Source organism: Lissotriton vulgaris, chromosome 10, assembly GCF_964263255.1.
Source record: "Lissotriton vulgaris chromosome 10, aLisVul1.2, whole genome shotgun sequence".
Taxonomy (NCBI): Eukaryota; Metazoa; Chordata; class Amphibia; order Caudata; family Salamandridae; genus Lissotriton; species Lissotriton vulgaris.
The window spans coordinates 278179414-278203844 of NC_141698.1; the positions used below are offsets into that span (position 1 = coordinate 278179414).

Consider the following 24431-nt stretch of genomic DNA (forward strand, 5'->3'; position numbering starts at 1 on the left):
AAACCAGAACCACTACATAGGATATCAAATTTGCACCAAAATCTCACTAATCAAGTCAGAGCTCTTAATTCAGAAGATAAAATTCTCTACAAAGTAAATACCCAATCACATTTCCTGGCATAACCATCTTTTTCCGACAATAATAAAACACAGTGTCTACCCTTGTGAGGTAACTTCATCCTACACCCACTCCTAGTGATCAGTCATGAATACTGTGTTCCCCCATAGGATGTTTAGTCGCTATCAGTGGACGATCTTTGCACAGGCAAAGACAGATATTCTCAAACATGGATCAAGCAACTAAGTTTTTTTTTTTACACAAGCTGATCAGTAAGGAACATACTCATTTGTTTATTACCTATACTTTGCTTATCATGTTTAATACAAAGCATTGTGCAATTCAAAAATGCAAAGCCACCGGAGTGCAGGTCATTTATAGTGTTAGTAGTGTTAGCATCCTACATAATAATAATTATAAAATATTAAACTACACATGTTTGTACAAAAGTCCTTGTAAACATATGTGAATAGCACTCTAGCCAGTGATATTCGACCTTCCAAAATTACCTGGCAATTTGCGGAACATGGAATGTGACTGGCAAGGCAGAATAAAACTCCTTCCGGAAAAAACTAAAAACATGGCTCTTTCAGATATAGAATTGAGGATTTTGGGTTGTACTGCGCACTCTATTCTCTTTGAGTAATCCCTTGTTTCAAAAGTTTTTAATTTTTTTCACTGTGCGTGCTTGGTTGGGAGGAGGGCGCTAACCTCCTGTGGATCAAAAGTACGTTGTGGGTGATAAGTTATCACTGACCCTTCCTGCACTGCGGGTGCTAACCGTTGAGATTGGCTACTATTTTTGGATTGTTTTTGTGTTAATCCTTGCAAATAATACACCTAAAGGCAAATGTTTAGCAATATCATGAATCTTTTCTTCATTTATTTGCTTTGCACTCATGTCTGTACATTATAATGCTTTTCACATACAAAGAAAAAATTTTTTTTTAGATTTCCTTAGACATTCAACATAAGAAAGTTTACATATTCACAAATTGATTTGCTTTATACTGTCGTAAATCCCAATGCATTTCGAGATCATGTGATCTCTTCTTCAGGGGAACTGCAATATGAAAAAAATAATTGTACATGTCAAAATCTTCAAACAAATACGATCGATACTGATTTTTAAGCAAATAGCGACAAACAACAATATCATAACAATTACTGTATTTGAAATGCAAGAGGTTGACAAAGGCTTGTTCATTAATTTGATTAAGTGTTAGAGTTGCAAATATCTGTAAAGCAAAGTGCCATTCTAATCAATACATTAGATACTAGAACTACCTGTTAGACGTGGTGGATACACAGTTAATGTTGATTTATTGAACAATTGCTTACCAACAGAAAAAAAAACAGTTGTGTTCTCGACGCTAGATGGTGTAATACTAGCCCCTTGGAAGTAGATTTCGCGGAGCTGAAAACCAGAAACATAATAATGACCAATCATTCCGCAACACTCGGGACGCCCATACTCGCACACCAAGTGTGTTTATGGACATAACAATAGAAAGAGGACCTGCGACTAACACGCAATGGAGTGTCGGCCATGTTAAAACAGATGAAGGTACTACACGGAAATTTGCTGAAGCGGCCATGACAGTCTAGTCAAAGCACCGATGCAAAACCTTGCTGAGGTCAAATGCCCATAAGTTTATACATTCTTGCTACTCTATTGAAAAAAGAACGGAATAATAGTTCGGTTTCATGCGAAACTATGCAAAAGTTCATTATGTGGAATTTAAAAGTTAGATAATACGAACACCTATTTTGCAGGGAAGCGAGACCTCTAAATTGTCTAACCTGTAGTCGTGATTTTGCGGATGGTAATGATGATAGGCGGATGAAGACTTAGATTATTATTGTTTGCACCAACTATTACGTAATAAGGGAACCAGATCATGTGTGCTCAATTAACGTTATTAAAAGTGTGCATTGACCCTACCAATAAATTTACTTAGTCATTTCCAGAATTATATGGCGGTATATACATACATCAAATACATTTTCAGTAGAGGTAGAACAAATAATCAATTAGGAATCACGCATTTACTAGGATATTTCATACCCCACATTGCTATCTGATAGAACTACACTATTTGCTTAAAAATCAGTATCAATCCTATTTGTTTGAAGATTTTGACATGTCCAATCATTTTTTTCATATTGCAGTTCCCCTGAAAAAGAGATCACATGATCTCAAAATGCATTGGGATTTACGACAGTTGTAGTGGCGCAGTCTAGTGGTTGCACGTCACGTAGGCGACGTGACGTGCCGGCGGCCATGTTGGGCTGCGCGCGCATCGCACGATTAGTAGCGCGAAGAGCTGGTACGAGCAGCAGAGGCTCGGCGCTCCTTAGGGACATAAATTATTAAATAAAGAGTTAATCAGCACAGTGGCTGCAGCGTTTTCCTTGGGGGCACTAAGAACTTTACAATGGCGACGAGGATGGGATAGCAGACCCCCCAACCCCCCACAGCAAGGAAACAGCACCGAGGGAAACAGCAAATACACCGGTGGGCAGGAGAGACCAGTGCCAAGCAGGACCACGGAGCGCCCAGAGAAACAGAGGGCCAGGAAGACCAACGACTACCACACAGGTACCCTAGAGAGCGTGGCAGAGCCCAAGAGCACCCACAGGGATAGGACAGCTACCACAGAAGGGGACAGACCCCAGGGACGCACGGAAACGCGCCAGATCAAGCCACCACCCATTAGACGAGGGGAACCGCGCTGGATACCTCACAAAAGAGCGAGGGGGCTGACGCAGGTAGTCCCCAGACCCACGCAAGCAAGGAAGAACAAGACAACACGCTGGGGAGACCTAGAGGCCAAGCAAGCGTACAGCCCACGGTCAAGAAGTGAAGGAAGGGTCAGTGATAACTTATCACCTACAACGTTCTTTCAGATATAGGTCATGCATCACACGGAGATTTGCCGCTACAGGGAGTTTCGAGTGACCTGCAGCGTGGGGACACACTAGCTAGTGTGACCAAGCGCTTTACAAGCTCATTTATTATTATTAATATTATAAATAGGGCTCCCGGTTTTATGGTATTTCTTTTTTTACCATTTCCGTCTGCATTTATCCATATTTCTTTTTTGGTCATTTTTTCTGTACTTATCCACATTTACTTTTGTCGCAAGTAAATGACGATGCTGCAGCCAGTATTTTTTCTCATTTATGCGACAGGGGCTATGGAGAGATTGTAATGACTGCACACACTTAGAAGGTTTCCAAACAAAATTGAAAACACTGGAAGACAGAACATTCTATTTTAAACAAAAAGTGTGCATTTATTGTACTGACATCTGAGGCAGATTAAGCAGGTATCATTAAACAGCGCGTTCTAAGAGGAAGTGATGTTGGAAGCAGCCTCTCTTTTGGCAATGTTTGAAATAGTTGTTATTCTGATGGCATCAAACACGCACTGTGGAACAAAATCTCTCCTGAAAGTTACCTGCAACCTGTTCTAACCTTTTTAGATGCAGAGAGCAAGTGCAGCATTAATGAGTAAGATTAGAAAAGGAATGAAGAATGCATGAAAGCATGGGAAATTACTTTTGCAAGGGCAACATCAAGAAAGGAAAGAGACTGCGATCCACACCTCTTGATGGAGAAGGCTAATTGCAAAGAAGCAGTTGGCATTCCACCTGTAAAGTGTTTTTTAAAAAAAATACTTTTGTGTTTTCTTTAAACGGGGGCTCCATAAAGTTTGTACACTGGCAGTATGTTCATTTTTTCATTCCTCCAAGGCTGCCACCTGCTGTCGAGCATACCACTACCTGCTAACAGGCCTCTCTGCCTTGCTGCCATTGATTGTATTCACAGGCTACCTTATTAGCGCTGACCCCAGCAGACCCCGCCAGATGATGTCTAAATTTCTAACAGTGAGCCAGCCTCCTAATGCACCCATTAACACCTTGTGCTCTGATATAAGGCATAACTAGAATGGACACAGTGCTGCTTTAAAAGTCAAGTGCTTGCATTTCGTACAGCGCCCCCCATCCCTTTAACATGCAACACCTACTACCACCTGCTGCTTTGTGCTTCTACCTTAGCCGTTCTCTTAAAGAGGCCTAAGTGGTGTAGATTAGTAAGAGGAGCGTGGCGAGGTAACCATCGGCAGGAGTGAGGATGCGACACACTGTATGTCAGTATTTTGCTGTTTCTAAGTTATAAATACAGTCAAAGGAAAAATAGTTTTCCGTCTGTATTTATATGTAAAAATCCGTTTAAACGGAAAACCGTGAGCGTTAATTATAAAGTGGACTTTGGTCAGCCATGTAAAGAGACAGTAAATTGCTTTTTCTCCAAAGATAGAATCCCTGCTATCAGCAAATGAGACACATTTTTTTAATGAAACTGTATGATGCACCATCTCCATATAAGTTTACAAGGACATTTTGTACAAAAGAATGTAAAACAATATTTTATGAAAATATATTTTACACAGCATTAAAGTTACTTCCTTTTGCAATATCCTTATCAAGTACGGCAGGGTGTACTTTATTCCTTATAATACATGGTCTCATAATCACCTTTCCCTCACAGCACTTAAATCCTTGGTGCGTAGTTCTTTAATTGCAGAATTCCATGTATTAGGGAAGGAATTTATTAAGGTGTCTGTAAGTTAAAATATTGAAAAATTGCATGTTGGGGCTCATTACGATGTTGGGAGGAAAGCCTTCTCCTGACCGTCGGAATCTTCCCAACCGCATCGGAGCTCTTCTGACTGGATCAGTCGGTTTACATTCTGACCGCACAATTGCGATGTTCGTGGTTGGAACTTGAATGGCCGGTCATTCCGACTCGGTTCTGACCGAGTCACGGAGTATTCCTGTCAATTGGAACCACACAGTAACCCCATATGGACTGAGTTTCCGCTGTTGGGATTACAATGTCGGTTTCCAACAGTCTTTCTGCGCTGGCCTCTCCGACACAGAAAGGCTGTCGGAAAGTGACTTTGGAGGCCCCTGGCAGGGCACTTTAGCACCCACGGCCTACGGTTGGTGGTCAAGGTGGTACCTAAGGTACCCCCCTGTAAAACCCTGCACTGCTTGGGAGGCACCATGGTGTTGTAATTTGGCAGCGATTGGGTTAGCATTAGCAGAAGACATCCTGTATTTAGAGGCTATCTTGTCCGTTTTGTGGAATCTATTTTGTATTTCTGGCAGCCATTTTGTTTGCCATGTGCTACCACGTGTATGCCATGTGCTCTGTCCTACCTTGCTGTTGTCTGTTCTCGAAATCTGCATAGAGACAGGTTATATTTAACCTCTTCCACTTTGCACATGCTCAGTTGAGCTTGCAGCTGTCCATGCAGCTGCTGTTAGTCTGTAAATGTCAGGATGTGTTCACCAGAATTAGCAACTGTTAGCTCCTCCCAATTGTTGACTGTGCATTTTCTGTAGGACCTTATTTGTGCCTAAAACCTACTTCTTGTACTTGTACCGCCTTCTTTTGAGCCCCTGTGTGGGTATAAAAGGACCAAGCTCCTTCCATTCAGGGTGCTTCTTCATACATTGCCGAAGGGTGTTGTGTGAATGTAGTTCCACCTCATGAGGTTAATAAACTTTGTATTTTATATTCAAGTTTCTGTGCCAACTTCTATCCTATTGGTCTGAGGACTTGTGCAGAGAAGGGCGAACCCCTTGCACTGGTATGCCTTGCTGAGGCTCTCCACCACAAATTGGCGCCCGACACGTGGGGCTCATCGGTGACTCGGATGCCCGAAGGAGTGGTCGAAACGGAGGTTTGGAATCTCGCTTTGGACGATCACTGCCTGAGGAGACCCGCGTCTTGGCAACCACAGCGTTTTTCCTCTCTTTCTGATCTGACCCTCCAGGTGGTGCCGGTCCTCGACTGAGATCTCTTCTGTTGATTCGCTGTGCAGTGACCATTTGGTCGATTTGAGAACTTGGCAGTTGGAATCTGGACACCAAGTGATTGGTAAGAGTCGTTATGCGGCACTTGCTGTTGGTTTTTGATGCCTGGGATTGGTAAGGTAGTTTAGTAACGCTTACTGTGGCTTTGCAATTTTGGAATTTGTGTTGGCCAACTTTGGATTTGTATGGGATTGATATATGAATTGCAATTTATATAGGCAGGTAATGAAGGAAATGTTCTCTGTTTTTGAATTGATTTGAACGGCACAATGTACTACAGTACCTTAAATGCTAATTTGGTTATAATACTGCATATTCTGCACTATTTTTGGCATGCCTATTTCCAGCACACTTCGTAGGATGTGTTGCTTTTGTAGTGGTAGCAATTTGAGACTTGATGAAGCACAACCGGCCCCCCCGGAAGTGACGCCTAATAGGGACATGTATATTAAATATGGTATTTCTTCTATAATGTACATTACGTTATGGAATAAATATACTCGTAGGATCCTGAGTTGCGTTGGCCTATGCATGGGTCATTTGATTTGCGAAAGATTCAGTATGTGGAACAACGAATGTTTAAGCGAAAGGCTAGACAAGACATGTTTGACTGTGTACGAATGTGGGAGAAAGAAGTACGTGAACGAATGAAGCGAGAGCAAGCCTTAATTGAAAAAGAACAATGGACCTTTCGTAATTTCTGTGACTAGAGCTAAAGCAGACTTATGTATTAGTAGTGCTGGGAGAATTCCAGTGGGGAGAAGTGAAAGTACTGTAATTCTGACAATTGAAGGTATCAATAACAGCAGTTTTACGTCTTCGCATAATACATACTTCGTTTGTGGTAATAAGGGATACTACCAACTACCTGTGGGGTGGTCTGGGGTCTGCTATGTGTTCTTTCTGTTGCCCCCTGTGTTTCTGGCACCTGCATCATATCACTGTAACTTTAAACTTTACAATGACATTTCCAAGAACAGAAATAAGAGGACAATAAGTATGGATGAAATTGACCAAACTGACACTGCTTTGCAACAATATGTTGACTTTAACTTGGGTTTATTCTTTTTTGTGGGTGCTGCATTGAACAGGAGAAAGATAAGGCGATTGACTCGTGTTGTGGAAGCTGTTACGAATCATACAGCAATGACACTTGGGAACATTACAGAGGAGCTACAAGTTGCGAGGATTGTAGCACTCCAGAATCGTACGCACTTGATGTGATTTTGGCTGATCGAGGTGGTGCATGTCGTATCATCGGCAGCAGCTGCTGTGTTTTCATTCCGGATCACTCACCTTCAGTATATGATGCAATCTCTAAACTACATAAGATTGCTGCGGAGATTCACCCAGAGACTGGTACATGGACTTTTTCGAACTGGTTGTGGACACTCTTTATTACTTGGGGCTGGGAGCTATTGACTAGGCTATGTATGCTATTGGTGATACTATTTACATGCTGTATATGTATACAATGTGGTCCCATGCTTTGCTCTATTTGCATCACTGCTTGTACACCTGCTAAAAGAAATGTTGCAGAAATGAAAGCACAACAAATGCTAAATAAAGAGGTCACTGAACTGATGAGCATCGATGTACAGGATGCATATCTAGATTACCCCAGATGAACGAATGTCTTCAGCTAATGCTAAAAGGGTCGTCTGTTGTAATTTGGCAGCAATTGGGTTAGCATTAGAAGAAGCAATCCTGTATTTAGAGACTATCTTGTACGTTTTGTGGAATCCATTTTGTATTTCTGGCAGCTATTTTGTTTGCCATGTGCTACCACGTGTATGCCATGTGCTCTGTCCTACCTTGCTGTTGTCTGCTCTTGAAATCTGCCTAGAGACAGGTTATATTTAACCTCTTCCACTTTGCACATGCTCAGTTGAGCTTGCAGCTGTCCATGCAGCTGCTGTTAGTCTGTAAATTTCAGGATGTGTTCACCAGAATTAGCAACTGTTAGCTCCTCCTACTTGTTGACTGTGAATTTTTTGTTTGACCTTATATGTGCCTAAAACCTACTTCTTGTACTTGTACGCCTTCTTTTGAGCCCCTATGTGGGTATAAAAGGACCAAGCTCCTTCCATTCAGGGTGCTACTCCATACATTGTCGAAGGGTGTTGTGTGAAAGTAGTTCCACCTCATAAGGTTAATAAACTTTGTATTTTCTATTCCAGTTTCTGCGCCAACTTCTATCCTATTGGTCTCAGGACTTGTGCAGAGAAGGGCGAACCCCTTGCACTGGTAGGCCTTGCTGAGGCTCACCACCACAATGGGGTACCTGCGACAGGGGGAAGGTATTACACACACTCCCCATTTCCCCATAGGAGCCTGTGTTACGGCTGCTTCTTAGGCGTAACACGAGCTCCCACTGGAAACAATGGAAATGCGACTGAACAGTGTTCGGGCACATCATGAACCGCCCTCCACAAGTCGGTCGGTCGGTCCCAAATCCGAGATGGTGTCGGGCGGAGGCTTTTGCCCGACATCGTAATGAGCCCCTTGGTGTTTATCTTTAAGAGAGTGGCTGTTCTACATGAACTAGTGATTTAAAAAGATATATAATATGTACAAAATTCTAGTGTGCTTTCTTGAACCAGCCTGACTTTGCTTCAAAAATGCCCTCCTCCAAATTACCAATCTTTCTCATTACAGTCCTTGAATTATGAGGGTGACCCCTTAGTCTCTGTGGGATCTTTATCAATATTTACAAACCTTGAATGTCTGTTCCCATGACCGGGATCCCAGAATACACTTTCAAAGGAAGAACGAAATCTTATTGAAAAAAAAGAAATGGCAACCTATAGACTCGGGGGCATATTCTCAAGGACTTATCTCTGAGTTATCGGCACTTTATCGCAGTCAAAGTGGCGATAGGCGATACATTTATCGCCCCATTCACAAGCTGGTGCTAACAGCTGATATCACCAGCTTTCCTGCAATAGCAGCCGCAAAAAACATCGCCACAGATGATCCCGGCAACTAACGCTAATGAGATGCAGAGTAGGCGTTCTGGTACAAAAAGCAGCGAAAACACCACTTCGCAACATTCTCAACAACCAGCCAGATCGGCGATAAGATCACAAAACAGGCGATAAGACACGTTAGCAGTAGGGATTTAACACCTGCTCTTACCTGGTGTAAAGTCGGATGACAACCTGCACCATAAAAGGTAGCCCAGGCCAGTGCCACACCAGAAGAACAACAGATGCCATGGAGCTACTGATCGTGCAGCTCGGAACCCAAAGAGGGCCACAATACCCTGCCACCACCCCAGGCCCGCAAACCCCCAGACCCCACCCCGCACCCTCCCCCCCATCCCCCGAACTACCACAGAGGCAGCGCAGACAAAGACAGCGGACCTTCAGAAAACGCACCAGCCTCACAGACATAACACCAGAGGATGTCATTGCCCACTACAGGCTCAAAAGGACAACCATCCTCCGCATCCTGAACATCATTGCCCACAGGCTGACAGTACCAACACAGCGGACAACCAACATCCCTCCGCAGACAAAGCTGCTGGCTGTGCTGCATCGGATGGCCTCTGGTACCTTCCAACCAACAACTGCCAGAGTCGGAGGAGTCTCACAGCCAGCCCTATTAAAGTTCCTCACAACTGTCTTGGATGCCATCATCAGCTTGGTACCCCAGCACCTTCACTTCCCCCACACTGAGCAGGAACAGCTGGAGACCAAGCAAGGCCACTAACGCCATAGCTGGCTTCCCGCACATGTTGGGGGCAATTGACTGCACACATGTCCTACTTGCGCCCCCTGCCAGCACTGCACACAATTACCGCAACAGAAAGCACACGCATTCCATCAATGTGCAGGCAATAGTGGACGACCAATGTCGTTGCCAACTACCCAGGCAGTGTGCATGATTCCTACATCTTCCGACAGTCCATCATCAACTAGTGCTTCCAGGATTGCACCTACGGAAATGCCCTGCTCGTTGGTAAGTACCAAATGAACACCCCACACACCCCAACTCCACAATAATGCAACTCCCAACTCAGGTAATGCACATGTTACAAACTCACATACAACATGCCAAACAACATGCCCACCCACCAGACACGACAGCACAACTTACTGTGGTAACCTGGGCTAGCCATGTACATGAGCCATCAACGGCATAGCACCTCAGCCACACAATACCAGATTGTGGGGAGAGGTAGGAACCAGGCATGTGCAAAGGAGACAAGTGACCCATGAATGAGAATGTACACAATGCCAAGTGTGGCGTGGATGTGCTGGCCAGACTGCAGTATGCAGACCACAGACATATCCATGTCGACATACACTGCTGGTGTTGGGAGTGTAGTGGACAGTGGAGGCAACCATGTTACCCCAGGCAGTGGGCCAGATAGCGGAAATGTAGCTTGTTACGTCCCCCCAGGGAAGCGTGAGCGGAGTGGGCTGGTCTGGCGTACGCCAGGCCAGCGTAGGGGTGTGAATAAAAAGTGCGTAGCTCTGGGCATGGTTCTCTTCCGGAATGGCCAACCTGTCTGCCAGGGCAGCGCCTCTCAGTCCGCCACGAGGCCGACGCCATGAGCTGTGTTGCCTGCGATCCTGTGCGCCTGCTGCACCCCGGGCCGCTGGTACCCAGACCAGTCTTGCCCGCCCCTGCGCACCCAGGTCTCACTGCTCACCTGCAGACACCAGCGTGTGTCAAAGAGGGCCCACCACGTGCCCGAGCAAGCTCCAAGCCCAAGGCCCGCGACCTTACCAGCCTCCTCAGACCATCACAGCCTTGGCGACACAGGCCCGCAGTACTCCTTTCTCATTGACGTACTCCACCGCTGCCTTTGGAACTGAGTCTTGATATTTTGATGGCCGAGTTCATATGGTAATGGGACGTTTGATATCACTTTACCCCCTTTGATGGGGTGCCTCCAACTCTGTGCGTGCATTCCAACCACATGTGTCTGTGGTCCCTTGCTGACTACTGCCTTCGGCCCACACTGCGGTCCAGTAGGTCACACATTTGGAACCGAGTCTTGATTTCTCAATGGCAGAGTTCATATCATTGTACGCAAGGAGAGGAATAAGAGGAAGATGCGGTTCAGTCCGGAGGAAAGAAGGATCATCGTTACGGAGGTGATCGAACACTACTAACAACTGATGTGGTGCCACTAACTCTGTGCATCGCAAGCCAACGAAACATGGCTGTGGGCGCCTGCTGACCGCTGCCTTCCGGCCTACACTGCAGTCAAGGAAGTCACACATTTAGAACTGAGTCTTGATTTTGTACAGGCCTCATCGCAGACTGCATTCCCTTTCAGCTCCAGTGCCACTAAGTCTGTGCCCCGACATTCATGGACACTCTCTGGTTGCACTTTGGTGGCGTCTGAGTCTATGGCCCTGGGGGTTGTCTTCATCATCATGTAGCTGATACTGACTTGGTGGTAAAAATGAATCTGTAGCATTCCACTCCTCCATTTGCCTGTTTCTGCTTGCTTCTGCCCTCTGCATCATGCCCTGGAAGGACACCTTCCACTGTCCCCCGCAACCCTCTGCAACATTCACCTTCGACAAGGACCTGCTCAGCTCGCGTGGACCTACCACAGTGCATCGCAAGTCACCGTCTCGTGGCGGTGTGCCTCTGCCGGTCGCAGTGCATCCACGGCCACTAACTCTGTTCAGCTCAAGTAATGGACCCTTGCTGTTTGAACTTTTGATTGTCTGATCACTGTTGTAGATGTTGCCAGCACTAACCAGTCCCTGAGGGGTGGCTTACACTAACCCCACACCCATCCGGCCAGGCGTCACGGGACATGTGACCCTGGCAATAAAAGGAGTCGGGTGCACGTGCCCGTAGCCAGTCCCACAAACTATCTAAGTGTGTCTGTGTGGTCATTATGTATGCATGAGGGCCCCGGGCCCTACCACATTTCATTGTGCTGTGTACAGCGGACCCAACCATGTCACCTCAGGCAGTGGGGTAGACCTGGGACATGTAGCTGTGTCGTACCCCCCTGTAAGCGTAAGCTAAGTGGACTTGCGTACGACAGTCCAGAGTAGGGGTGTGGTTAATCAACCCGGGTCTCTGGGCGTGGTCAAGTTTTGGGCTTGCCAAGGAAGTAACTAATGAGTGTGTCTCTGTTGTAGTGTCGGCGCCACCCATCCCGCATTGGACAATATTGCTATGTAGCATGCCCTCGGAGTGCAGGCTCTGCCGAAGGGGTAAATGAGGGAGCGCAAGCCCGCTCAGGGTCAGGGAACATACATGCCAACTGTTATGTGTGTCGCTATTACGGCAGCATATGCCAAAGGTCTACCCTCAACATGCATCGCAAGTTCAGCCAGCCATGAACTCTACATCTGTGTCTGCCCTATCCTTACCATAGCCTACAAACAGGTGGCCGCCCACCTTCAGCGCACAACATCACTGTGTCATTGTCAGGCTTGTGGACATGCGCAACAGGCATGACAATGGTGTGCCATAGGAGTGCAAGTGAAGCAACTGCGCTACGCAAAATCGTAAGTAGGCCCCGGGGGGGGGGGGGGAAGGGGGGGGGGGGAATTCTGGTGGAGGAGCAGCAATGAGGCTATGTAATGCACCAGATGATGATGAGGAAGATGAGGCAGGTGGACCACACCCCACTGCAGCCGCAGCAGGAATAGCCCGTAGGAACACCATCATTAACAATTTCTTCACATGTGCACATCACATTGTGACAGTCCTTAGCAATCATGGGACAGTACAACATGACCACAGGCACAGCAAGTGCAAGTAAATGCATTCCAAGACACATTCCCTGAGTGCATGTCACTCATCTGTACAAGCACATCACTCAGACAATTGTAAGTGCGACATGTAGTATTAACAATTTCATAATTTGATAATAGATGGTGGGTGTGTCACCTCTGTACAGAGAGGCTGTTTAGGGTGTCACGCATTCGAAGTGCCAGTTATGTGTGTCACAGATAGTACGGAATCCGACTCTTTGGCATTTCACATGTGTCCCACATTATTACATATAGGCTGCCATTTGTGACCTACAAGTGACAACAGGACTTCTTTTGGGGTCAAATATGTACCACCATGATGCAGGGATGCACCCTGTGCCTCAAGTCCCACAACATAAGCAACATGGACGTTAAAGGGAATCACTCCCCCTACCTTCGTCCATGCTTTCATACTTGATTGATCATAGACATGACACGTCTATGTCCAGGAGGTGTTGATTGTCCCTCTGCAATGTGAAGGAGAGATGCGGTTTCACAGTGTGTTCCATGTATGTTTCCGCATTGGCGCAGTTTACATGCAGACTGCATGTCAATGTACATTGTGATTGTTTGTGAGGAGATGCTTATTTGATGTTGGAAAATGGACATTTGTTCTACATCACGGATGTGGGGTTGTACTCGTACATGGTCATCTCACCGTTTTTTTTCTCTCCTTTTCTGGTGCATTTTCCCGCGCGACGCGTGGGAATTGCAGGCCTGTCGCTGGTTATCGCAGATTTTTGTAACGCGGTTTTCGCGTTTCGCATTTTCGCGGCGTCGCGTTGATTTTAACGCGGTCATTTGACGTGTTATCGTGAGACTATCGCATGGTACCACCGTGTTGAGAATACAACGTTAACACTGCGTTTTTTCCCCGCGATAGACTGCAATGTGAAGAGTTGCGTTAAGCTAATTTTGCCATAATTATCACACGTTCTTAAGAATATCCCCCACTGTCTCTTAAATGTAGAACTAATGACGGGTGGGTTTTTATGCCCACAAGGGCTGTGATTGTTTGACGTATACGGACATATATGCCAACATTTTAGAAGATAAAGTAGGGTAATATTAAAAAAATTATTGGGATAATGTATTACTCTCATTGACTTCTTTTATAGCAGGGGCAATTTTAGGTGGGAGACAGCCAAAATAAAGCCATTTTTTGCTTCAAAAATTGGAAGAACCCGCCTGATTCGGGTCTATTGGCATGTACATACTGAATATTAGTATTGGGAAAGTATTTTTAATAATTAATGCTCCAATGGATTGATGAAAAATTCGAAAAGCAGTATGTCAAATCTATTTGTAATCGCCACTTTAAGAGCACAATCTTGTAGATTGTCTCCCGAAACACCACGTACTGTAAAGCACAGCTTACTACGTTCCTGCTCTATATCAATATATACACATAGGCAAACGTAATGAACCAAACTCGTTTCTACGTTATTATAAAACGCGACTATATTATGCACCGTACACTCGTTGTTTGCTTGGTACACAAATGTACAGTTGAATATACAATTAAGGTCCTAAGGTGTTCTTATTGTATAATACATACTAGATGCGGCACATCAAAGATAAACCGTTAAAAACGTGTACAACACTTTCGCCACAGATTTCGGTTTCTGTTGCTGCACATTATTACATGTATTATTTCTCCGGTGTGTTCACGTGCGTGCCACTGTCACCCCGCCTACGTCAGGTGGAAGGTTCCCAACAGGGTCTTACCTCCCGCCTCCCGGGCTCATAGGTCTGACTGCTTCTGCTCAGCTCTCTGCCAGACTTCAACATAAGAAAGCGTGGAGACGCAGTTGAAAAGCTGGAACTGAAAAGCTCTAGAAGAGGGAGTGGAAGGAGTTGTTCTGTCCACACAAACACTTCCAATGGAGTGTAAAAACACACATTGAACTAGTTTCAAAAAGCACCGCCTACCCGAGTGACGCTACAAGGAAGAACCTCGGAAACGAGACTCCTGCCGCCCCGGAAATGATTACCCAGCCTCGTAGGGGCCGTGGTTTCTCGTCTACACAGACTGAATTTAGTAAACTGTGCTTTGTTGTAGGCTGTATCTTTGACTGCTAACTCACAATAAATGAGACGCTTAGGAGTCCGATCGCCACAGGAACTTACACTTACGGAGAAAAACAATACAGTGACGCTTCATTCCCTCAACGGAAAATACAGTTATTGCTAATAACATGGGGACCTGGCCCCCTCTTCCTTTTTTGTGACTCAATCTTTCAAACACCACTCTGAAATTTAAAAAAAACAAATGGAATCCCCGTCAAAATCCATATGTATCCCAGTAGAAGAAATTTGATGATAAACAAACAGCTTCCTCCTGCCCTCTAGTGAAGAATGTCCTCACTGGGGCACTGTACTGAGCCAGGTGTCCTTCCAGTGTTTTGTCCTTAATCCCTGGTTAATTCTGGTAAATAAGTATCTCCCTACTGTTCTCTCCATTATTGTCATTCTAGCCAGTACATCGCTCCTGAGCTCGCACCCAGATTAATCCACTACTGTAAGCACCCAAGAGCCTGGCACAGGGGCGCAACTAGATCTTAATTTCGGGGGGGGAGGGAGGGCTAACATGGCAGATGAAGGGGCGTGGCTAATGTAAATCAATGGGGCGGAGCTAAAATGGCAGATAATCAGGATCGGTTAATGCTCAGGTCAAGCTGAGAAAAAAATGTGGTGAATTCTGCATTTGAAACTGGACAACAATTAAAGCACACATTTTTGTTAGCTTGATGCATTGCCCCCCAAAACCCATACTCACCCTGAATCTTAAAATTACCCCTGGCACACCAAAACACATACCCACGCTGAACCCTAAAATTAACCCCCTCACACCCTAAAACCCATACCCTCCCTGAAATCTATAATTACCCCTGGCACCCCAAAACCCATACCCATCCTATCCCTAAAATTATCCCTCCCCGGCACCCCAAAACCCATACCCACCCCACACCCTAAAATTACCCCCTGGCACCCCAAAACCCAATACCCCCCTGAACCCTAAAATCACCCCCCTGGAGCCCCAAAACCCATACCCGCCCTGAACCTTAAATTACCCCTGGCACCCCAGAAACCATACCCATGCTGAACCATAAATTCCCCCTTGCCCCCCAAAACCCAAACCCACCCTGAACCTTAAAATTACCCCAGGCACCCCAAAACCCATAGCCATACCCATGGTGAACCATAAATTCCCATCTGGCACCCCATAACCCATACCCACCATGAACCCTAAAATAGCCCCCTGACATCCCAAACCCACACCTGCCCTAAACCCTAAAATTACCCCTGGCACTATAAAACACATACCCACGCTGAACCCTAAAATTAATCCCATGGCACCCCAAAACCCACACCTACCCTGTACCTTAAAATTACCCCTGGCACCCCAAACCCCATACCCATGCTGAACCATAAATTCCCCCCGGCACCCCATAACCCATACCCACCCTGAACCATAAATTCCCCGCTGGCACCCCATAACCCATACCCACCCTGAACCCTAAAATTGCCCCCTGACACCCCAAAACCCACACCTGCCCTGAAACCTAAAATTACCCCCGGCACACCAAAACACATACCCATGCTGAACCCTAAAATGTCCCCTGGCACCCCATACCCACCCTGAACTCTAAAATAGCCCCCTGACATGCAAAAACCCACACCTGCCCTAAACCCTAAAATTACCCCTGGCACCCCAAAACCCATACCCATGCTGAACCATAAATTCCCCCGGCGCCACATAACCCATACCCACCCGAACCATAAATTCCCCCCTGGCACCCCATCACCCATACCCACCCTGAACCCTAAAATTGCCCCCTGACACCCCAAAACCCACACCTGTCCTGAACCCTAAAATTACCCCTGGCAAACCAAAACACATACCCACGCTGAACCCTAAAATGTCCCCTGGCACCCCAAAACCCATACCTACCCTGAACCCTAAAATTGCCCCCTGGAATCCCAAAACCCATACCCGCTCAGAACCCTAAAATTATTCCCTGGCACCCCAATCCGTAACCCACCCTGAACCATGAAATTACTCACTGGCACCCTAAAACCCACACCCACCCTGAACTCTAAAATTACCCACTAGCACCCCAAAAAAAAATAAACACTACAAACTTACACTACATTTGCATATTTGGAGGGGACTGTCCTCTTTGACGTTTCTATGTATGTAAGTCAAGAACAACATTCACAGTAACCTAGATATGCAGGCAGTAGGTAATGCTGTGCTGAAAAATGCATTAAAGTTACTGGAACTTACACAAAAAACTGCTGCCTGCTCTTCTGATACTATACTGTGGAGTCTGGCTGATCAGCAGCACTGTGTCCTGGCATCCAGCCCCCCCCGAAGGTCTCACTGTGTAGATCAATGTGGGTCAAATGCACAGACAGCAGGGGGAAAGGGATGGCCAGTGCAGGTGAAGCTTTTCCTTTGTAAATTAATTCCTGCTGGCGCCATAGCCCAGGGTTTGCTGTCTGTGCACTTGTATGGAATACACATCTATACAAGTGCACAGACAGCACACCCTGTGCTAAGATGCCAGCAGAAATTCCTTTACAAAGGAAAAGCATCACCTTAACTGGCCATGCCTTCCCCCTGCTGTGCACATCTTCACACCCCATGCTCACAACCCATCAAGTGCTTAGGTGAAATCCCTGCCTTCAGGCAAGGATTTCACCTCTGCGCCACTCTAAAGGAAACACAAGAGGTCAGGGCAGGGGGGTCGGTTCACTCGCTGAAACTTTTCAGAGGCTCGCTGTCTGGCTCGGGCTACTGGGCCTCTCAGAAATCATTAAAACAATCACATTCTCGGATCGGATGCGCAGCCTTCCTGCACCATTTCAGTGCGTGTCATCTTAGCCCGGGCAGAGGAGGCGACGGGGGGGGGGGGCTGAAGCCCGGTGAGCCCAATGGGTGTTGCACGCCTGGCCTGGCACTACATAAAGTACAAGTGGCACCATCTTCGGATTAAATTGGCAAAAGGCTCAACTAATGGCCACATGTACGACCGTTTTTAGCTGTTGCAAACGGAGATTCAAGCCTTTTGTGATTGCTAAAATGGCTTTTACCATGTATCAATCTTATTTTGCGAGTCTGTAACCTGATACCTAATCGCAAAATAGGATTTGCAAGTCACTATTTGTAAGGGGTGTGCAAGGGCGTCCCATCCTAATAGTGACTCTCTGGGGGATGTACTACTGTTTTGCAACCACAATTGCAGTATACTGCCTACTTCAAGTAGGTAGTAAGTTTGTTGCAAACGGGAAGGGGTACCCCTTTTCATGTATGCTTGGCAGCGAAAAAGTTTTTCAAGAGCAGGCAATGCTCACATGGACCACTGCCTACTCTTAAGCAAAACGGACGGCATTTCAAGAAAAAATGCTTCATTTATAAAGCAATCACAGACATAGTGGTCTGCTGTCCCCACCCCAGTAGGCAACCATCCCTGTGATAACAGAGCATTCCCAATGGGTCTCAATGTGCGACCTACCTCACGAATATTTATGAGTTCGGTCATTTGCGACCCCATTGGGAATTGCTAAATGTGTCTGAGACACTTTAGTACATTTCATTTTGCGACTCACTAATAGCAAGTCACTAAAAAACACAATTTGTGAGTTGCAAAAGGAAATGGTCATACGTGTGGCCCTAAAACTATTAAGACTTTTCCAGTTTTTACAGCTGTATCTTCCCAATCCTGCATCAATGACTTGAGGCGACTTCCAGTGTTGGGCATGGTTTGTACTATGGTCTGGCGAGAGGAGACTCAAAGACCCGACTGAGGGCCACATGTACGACCAAAACATTTTGCAAGTACCTAATTGCAACTTTTTGTGACTCGCAATTAGGAAGTCACAAAATGCAATGTACTAATGTATTTCAGACACATTTAGTGATTCACAGTGGGATTGCAATTAACCTACCTCATTAATATTTCATGAGGTAGGTTTCAATTTGCGATCCATTGGGATTCACTAAAATACATACAGGGATGGTGGCCTGCGAGGGACAGCAGACCATGTCTGTGCTTGCTTTTAAATAAAGTAACTTTTTTTTTAATTCAGCCTATTTTCCTTAAAGGAAAACGGGATGAGTTAAAAAAATAACAAGCATTGGCAATGCAAGAGGTCATTTATTTTAAACTAGGAACAACGTAAATTCCAATATTGAGTTGTAAACCTCGATCCTTTCACAGCAGCACAAAAAGCAGAATTCTGTGAAGAGAACACTGATGGTGTCACAGACCCTGCAACATGATGTCATTTGGCCCTGGATACATGAAGACTGAGCCAGTAGAGGGGAGGCTTCCATTGCAGCAGTGAGAGAAAACCGATCTCTTGAGGAAGTATGTTAGGTAGCACAGATTCATGTTTGCAGGCTCATAATTGAATCCATTTTAGGGAGTTAAGAGCTGATTCTGTCAAGAAATGGGATGTTCTCCACACCTTCCGCTGCTCACCTTTAGCTTGGAAATAGATGTCACTGTGATATATTGAAAATTCCCCATTGTGACTCCCTAGGTATAAAAGGCTTGTAAGGGTGCTGCAGCATTGGTCACAAGGACCCAGCCAGAGAGAACCATTGTGGCAGAGCTGCAGACATAGAGCAGGCAGGAACAGAATGAACTGACGCAAGGTTGGGGTTAAGGATAAGGGGTCAAAGGTGAGCAAATAAAGCAAATGAAAACTCTACTGAAAGACAACCTGAAAACCAAACTAAAAGCCAAACTGGAAATTGAATTGAAACAGACTTGAAAATCAACTGTCCTAGCCCTTAATTTCATCCCTTATCCCACCACACAAGATTCTCCTAACTCCGAACACCTTCCTTCTATCAACAGTCTGTCAACCCATCCTCCAATCAGTTCCTCTATCCCCTCCCCATTTCCATTCCTTTGCCTTGTACATCTTTCCTTTACCTTTCGTTGCTTCCCTTCGATTTGATCCTATCCCATCTCATCCATTACCCTAGCATTCCCGCTGTTCATTATCTATTTCCATTACCTTCCCTTCCCTTTCTCATATGTTTACCAACCTTCTCTCGCCAGTGCTTCCTTTCCCTCCCTGTCTCTCTTCTTTTCCATTCCGCTAAAATTTCCTCCCATCTCCTCCTGTCTGCTTTCCCTTTCTTACACTGATATATTCTTTCCTTTCAACCATTTGTTTGTGTCCTTGTTCCCCCTTTAACTCCTTACTCCATTTCTTCCCTTAAATACATTATACTTTCTTCACATTCACTTCCAATCCCTTCATCTTACCCCTGGCCTCACCTTCAATTCCCTTCAACTCTTCAACTCTTTGTAGGAAGCTGGCTCTGTCTATACTATACCAAAGTGAGCTATAGTGTGTACAGAGTCCAGTGGAACCTCAAAGGTAGGCAGAGGTAAAAGTAGATAGCACCTTACTCTCGATTTGTGGTAGTGTGGTCGAGCAGTAAGGCTTTATGAGAGGGTAGTGTTAAGCATTTGTTGTACACACTCAATCAGCAAATTATATCACACACTGAACTTCAGACCAATTGGTTATGTATAAAAAATATTCTTTTGGTTATTTTTTTTTCTAGAACCAAGCTAGCCTGGCACAGGTAAGCAATAAATACTTTACAGTAGTAATGCAGTTTGTAAACAGTTTGAATTGCAATTGTATACGCACTTTGATTTGATTACAGTTGAGCTACTAGTAATGCAATGCTTTTGATATACTGTACATATACTTTGTATTGGCTTTTTAGTAGAATGTCAAGTAAATTACTTTACAGATTACTTTTCTTACACAGTGCAGTATGCCTGGATACTGCACTGGGACATTTCCTGTAAACAGGTGAGTAAAAGTGTTTTTGTTATTTTCATAGATTTTCCAACTCCACACTTATAAACTTTTAATAGAAAAACAGTCAATGTTATCCTATGGAGGAAATAGTGTTATCAGTTCACAGGTACGTATTCGGTGTTTGGAGTTGGTGTTTTGGGAGTAGACTCAGGGGCCCCCCAGGGTCAAGAATGCACTCTTGTTACACCCTCAGCAGCACTAGGGCGGCCAGATGCAGAGTGCTGAGGTCCAATGTTATCCAATGGGAGACAGGGGGCCTCCGGTTGGTAACTGCTTACGATCGAGCCACTGGGTTGGGGGTTCAAAGCTCCTAAACTTAAGCTCAGGGCTAATGGGGGTTCAAGGCAGCACAAAAGGGGGACCCTCAGCAGCACTGGGGCGTCCGGGTGCAGGGTGCTATTTTGGCGTTGGGCGCCCTGTAGTTTTCAATGAGGCACCCCTGTGGGGAGTCTCCAGTTTGCAAACACGCTGCAGGCTCAAGGACAAAGGTCTTCTGGGTGCGACCACCACTTGGAGAGGTAAGTTGGGATGCTGGCAGTTGGTTAGGCACTGTTGGTTGGGCCACCCAAGGCCGTGGTGCATCGGGTGCAGGGGTGCCTTTTAGGGTCGGATCTTCTTACAAGCTCCTGGTCGCGGTTGAGGGGAGGTTTGAGGCTGCACGTCCGCTGGAGGCTTGAGGCAGGCAGGAGTCATTGGATCTCAGGTCAGGATTGCCGGGGAGACCTCCTTTTGGTGTTTGGCCACTCTAACTCGGGCCGTGGGCGCGGGTGCAGAGTGGTGCAGAATCGCGGATCCTGTCAGAGCTGGAGTCTTTTGGTGAACAAATCCGGTGTTCACAGGAGACAGAGTATTTTCTTTTGAAGGCAGGGCAGGTCCTCTGGGTTCTTGAGGCTGCTGGCTGCAGGACACATCCGAATTTTGGTTCTGCAGGTTCGAGATGGCCGGTAGGGCGTGGGCCAAGTCAGTAGGCGTCCGTCTCTTGTTAGCTTTGTCACGGCTGTTCTGTCCTTCTTCTTCTGGTTGCTTGTCTGAAGAAGCAAGGTTCAGGGTGCCCCTAAATACTAGATTTAGGGGCATTACAGGTTGGTAAAAGGTTGGAACCAATGGGTCCCTTCCCTGGAGTGGGTACACCCCCTATTATGCCACCCTCCAGTGGGAGGGGGGCATAAGCCTCACCCTGGTTGGCTCGGTCTCCCCATCTGCAAGATGGTGGGGACTGAGAGTTGTGCTTCACCTCAGCTCCCCCACTTGAGGGGTAGTATTGGCAGAGGTGGGCACACCTCTCTTCCACACTTGTATTTCCCACCTGTTCTTCCACCCAAAGTGGGTGTCAGAACCAGTGGGGACCAGTTGCTGAAAGTAGCAAGTGGCCTGGGGAAGCTCACAAAGGCGGCAAGCCTTTGAAGCTTCCCCTTCATAGACTCTGCCCATCTTGGGGGAGGAGGCTTAGCACTTCATCCCAGGATGTACATCGTTTCAGGCCCCCGAGAGCTACAGGCTTTCAACCCAGGAGTCCAGAAACATGTCTGGTGGTGGCAGCTGAAAGCAGCCACTCAGCCAGGACACTAGTGGTAGGTAGTTTTTAGGGGGCATCTCTTAAATGCCCTCTCTGTGCATTTTTCATAAAATCCCACCCTGGCATCAGTGTGGGTTTAATGTGCTGAGAAGTTTGATACCAAACTTCTCAGTTTTTAGTGTAGTCATTATGGTGCTGTGGAATCCGTAATGACAAACTCCCAGTACCATATACTCTTAATCAGGCCCGGACTGGCCTTTGAGGGCACCGGGCAATTACCCGGTGGGCCGCATGGTTGGGGGCCGGTTTTGGGACCCTGGGGCCGTTTTTGTTACAGGGCCGTTATGCTACAAAAACGGCCCCGTAACAAAAACGGCCGAAAACCGGCCCTGTCACAGAGCGCGGTCGCACCTCTCCCCCCTCCCCTCTCCTCCCGGAGGGGGGCCGGCCGAGCACTTTGCCAGGGCCGGTTCTGGTTCCCAGTCCGGCCCTGTGTAGAAGGTGATTATTCAAGCTGAAACAACTGTTATTTTTTTAATTAAACTTCTAAATTAAACTTCTAAAGCACTGTGATTACGAATTAAAGACCATTTATTTCTGCTTGCAACCCATGGAGCATTTCTCAATCACTACTACTATGGATATTTTTGTGAGACATTGACGAAATTATTTATTTCCATTCATCTTTGGTCTGAATTAGACAACTATCTCTTATTTTTTAGTTGAACTTGGTTACTATTGTAATGTCCTAATTAGTTCATGATTCAGAGGTGCTCAATTTACCTATATTCTATATTTATTTCCCATAGGAGTTACACTGCATAATACAGGTTTCAGTTGATAGAGTCTTGTGGGAAAGTGGGAGGTTTTATTTAAAAACAATCATAACATACACTAAGCAGTTTATACTCCAGGCATGGTTATGTGTATGCATGTGAAGGTCAGGTCCTAAAACCATATTGTACTCTTGTAGATGCATGACATTACTTGAACACTGAATACATCTGCAGGATGGAGAACTGATGCATTCACCTTGAAGGGGTCCCAAGGATGCCATGTTCTGTGTTTTTTCTCCACTTCTCCTTTCACCCTAAGTGCTTCTCCTGGGGTTATATTTACTTTTCAGGGGGTAATAGGGCTGAGTTGCTGTAGGGGAAACAGCTTCTGGCATTCACATCTCACTCCCACTAGTTTGCACAGCCAAGTCAGAATTGGTTTTGTCCAAACATTACAGGGGGACATTAGGAAGCAGAAGGGAGAGGAAAGGGTGGAGTAGGAAATGAAAATATATGTAAGGGAATGGAGAAGAGATAGTGATAATGGGTAGGGGTGAGTAGGCACAGAGAGTAAGAGAGATGAAACAGGGAAAGGTGGAGGAGTTGATGAAGAGGTTGGCAAAAAGGGAAACAAGCAGTTAGGGTCATTGTGATCAGGGAGTACTGGAGAGTGTAGGGAGAGAAACAGGGAATATAAAAGGATATTGAAAGGGAAAGAGGAATATATGGAGAGGGGGCGTATTGGAGGTGAGTGAGAGGTTAGGAATGAGGAGAGGAAAGGGTAAGAAAGAGGAACAGAAGGGAAGGGAAAGGAAGAAAGAGAAGTCAAAAAGCAACTACATTAGGGAAGATAAAACAGAAATAAAAAGGGAAAAGAAACCAAATAGGGTGTGGAAAGACAGGGGCTGAAAGGGAAGGGAAATGAAAAGGCGAAGACAAAGTTTGTAAAGAAAATAGAATGAGGAAATGAATTCTAGGGAATGGAACGAGAAAAATGCAGAGAGGGGAAAGAGGGAAAAGGAAATGTAATGGAGAAGGGAAGGGTTGGGAGGAAATTGATGGGGACGGGATGAAATGGGAGGGTAAGAATCAATGGGAAAATTAGGGAAGGGTCCAACATTAGAGAAGGAAAGGGCAAAACGAAAAAGGCAGCAGAGTGGCGGCATGTATGTGGGGATGGAGGGGATGGCAGGGAGGGCATGAAAGGGATGAAAAACAAAGGATGATAACAGGCAGGAATGGTAAAGAAATGGGTGGGATAAGGGAGATGGAAGCGAAAGGGGGAACATGGATTTGCAAAGGTAAATTAAAGTAAAGGAAGTAAAGTACATAATGGAAGGGGAAGGTTAAAATGTATGGAAGCTTAGGGGAGGAAAAGTTTGAAGAATAGAGGGGAGCAAAGAGTAAGGGTGGGAATGAAAGGGAAAGGCAGCAGAGATGAGAGAAGGTAAATATAAGGACAGGGCGAAAAAGTAGAGGGGATAGCGAAGGGATGAAAGAGGGATGTTGGGGAAACAGAGACGATAAAAACATTGGTACAATTCAGAGGAGTGTATGGAGGCTAGCTAATAAAGAGAAAAGGGAAACCTG

The 24431-nt window shown here is 45.8% G+C and overlaps 1 protein-coding gene across 4 annotated transcripts in view; it reads right to left on the minus strand.

Moving 5' to 3' along the window:
* The window catches only part of ELP6 (elongator acetyltransferase complex subunit 6), a 245900-nt gene extending 231252 nt beyond the window's left edge, over positions 1-14648 (minus strand). Inside the window, exon 1 of one of the 4 annotated variants that reach the window (XM_086941011.1) lies at positions 14418-14648. The gene's annotated coding sequence lies outside the window, so the exon portion shown is untranslated. Of the gene's footprint in view, positions 1-1399; positions 1420-14334 lie in introns of those variants that run through there. The other 3 variants (XM_086941013.1, XM_086941012.1, XM_086941014.1) reach the window with 3 other exon arrangements.
* Positions 14649-24431: the final 9783 nt, after the last annotated feature.